The sequence below is a fragment of the Cyprinodon variegatus genome, unplaced genomic scaffold (genome assembly GCF_000732505.1).
Source record: "Cyprinodon variegatus isolate N-32 unplaced genomic scaffold, C_variegatus-1.0 Scaffold1064, whole genome shotgun sequence".
Lineage (NCBI taxonomy): Eukaryota > Metazoa > Chordata > Actinopteri > Cyprinodontiformes > Cyprinodontidae > Cyprinodon > Cyprinodon variegatus.
Window position 1 is genome coordinate 210,229 of NW_015151517.1, and position 2,531 is coordinate 212,759.

Here is a 2,531-nt window from a genome sequence, read left to right on the forward strand (position 1 = left end):
AAAAAGTAAAAAAACCAAATCTTACCAGTAAGAATGAAGTTTTATATATCTAGAAATGTTTACACATTTTAAGTGCCCGTTCTGACATTTATCAACTTGACTGAATATGTATTTATGATATCTGAAAAAAAAAGTTTTCATTGTTAAAATAATACAAAAACTGACCAGTAATATTAGAGTGGGGCCTAGTGTGGGGAGTAGCGTCACCATGACAACAGGCAACAGGAAGTGCCTATTTCACCCCACTGGAACTAGAGATTTTAATTCAGAAATGAAACAAAAAATAATAATAACAGAGGAGAATATGTTTAAAATCATTGCATTTCAGGTTAATGTTTGTTCAGGTCAACATTCAATCCTAATATGTTTAAAAGACAGATTAACAGTGTTACAGATCTTGACTGAATATGTATTTATGATATCTGAACTTTTTTTTTTTTTACATAGTTCAAATAATCCAAAAACTGACCAGTAATATAAGAGTGGTGCCTGGAGTGATTAGTGGCGGCCTAGAGGTTAGGGCATTGCGCTTGGAATCCTGAGGTTCTGAGTTCGAGCTGCACTCCCACATACTGCTACTCTGGCTCTCTGAGCAAGACCCTTAACCCCACACTGCTCCCTGGGCGCCCCATGCTGGCAGCCAACTGCTCCCCAAGGGGATGGGTTAAATGCAGAGGTAAATGTCACCAAAGTTCAATTATTATATTAGGAATATATAGATCTGAAATGAATTTATAGACGTCAGGAATGTTTATTCTAGATGGAGAATGTCATTTTGTTTGAAATGGTCATTTGGACAAAGAAAATTTGTTTTTTCAGATATCAGGAATTCAGTAAAACTAGTACAAATCAAAATGGCTTGCCATAGCGTCGTTACTGCAGTAATAGTACGGGATTATTTCTTGAATGGCAGTAGATCAATGTATCTATTTAGGTGAAATCCTCTGGTAGCAGGTGAAAATTAAGTCTATAAACGTTGTTCTGATATTTAGAACCTGTGGGTCATCTCATGCATTCCTCCTCATGTTGATTCAGGTTTTTTTTACACAGGAAATACTAAGTGGTTTGTTGCAGCCGCGCCTCAGATGTTGTTATCCAAATAAATGGTCGTTATAAGATTTATTCTCACTGTAGGTGTTTAAGATATAGGGAAGACTGGTGTTGTGCCATGATCATCATTTTTTCGACATTGGGAACCAGTGTCCATATTTCATCTTAACATGATGACCAGAGAAGGAAACACAGTTTTGGTGAATAACAGCTGTAAGATCTCTGCAGCACCCCCTTTTCAGCCAAGGCCTCCAAAAGCAGCAACAGGAACTACCACAGTGGTGTAATCAACCACAGAACACACAGGATTCTCCCCCCCTGTTATCTTGACCATGAAGCTGTGGTCCACTTCAGCAGGATCTCCAGCAAAGATAGAGAGCCGGGCCCAAAAGACCCAGAACTCCAGAATCACCAAGGATAAGTCATCATGGTGACCTTTCAGAACCAAACTGCTGCAAAACTCAATGGGCATTGAACATAAAATCCCAACACTGGGCTGCTCCAGACATTTTTAAGTGCTTATATCTTCACCTTATTTTCCCATTGTGTCAGACAAGGAGTTGTTCTTTAGGCAGAAATGTGCTTATAAGCACTGAAAATGGGCACAAAATGAGTTTTCCTGCTGATAAATAAAACATTAACAGAAGAAAGAAGCTTTGAAAGGAGTCAGAGAATCTGATTATTCTGACAAATTCTAAAATGTAACACCTTATGATCAGATGGCCTGAATCATTTGATGGGAATTAAGTTAGATTATTGCACCTTTTTACATGAAAGTTGTTTTTAAATCTATAATCTTAGGTATAGATATAGTTCCCCCAGAACCCGAGTTACTCTTTCAAAACACAAAGGCCACATATAAAGCATGTGTTCATACAGTATATAAGATATAGGAGATCCAATAGGAGATCAAATGTCCATCTCCTGCATCGTACACACAAGTCAAATTCTAGAGTGTATCTCACCAGAAAGAAAGAGGAGGTAAAAAAAAAGGATCTAAATGAGCTGTATTTAAGGTACTTTTCTCCAGAGAAGAATTAAACATGAATTTCAGGTCAATTTCAGAAAGATTGCACAAGTATAATTGTACAAAAGTTAATCTCTCTTCCTGAAAATTCCTACCTTTCCAAAGTTCTTAAATGCACCACATCAATGGCACTCTGTCCAAAGCAGACAACCTTTTAATGATCCGTTTGTGCGTCCTTAGATCCCTGAGTTAATATGTTTATGTTGTGTTACACTCTGTGTTTGTGTTAACCCCCTATGCCTACATTGATAGCTTAGCAGTAGTTTGCTGTTGTTTGTATTGTGTATTTTTGTCATGATGGGTTCTCCAAAGGAGACCCAATTATGCAGAACACCACTGACGGACACAAGGATGAAAAGTTTAACAAGTTTATTAAGCACGACACAGAGAAAGTACTGATGACAGGTTCGGGCCTGGGTTCTGGTTTCACCGGAGTCTGCGTGAGAGACAGAGC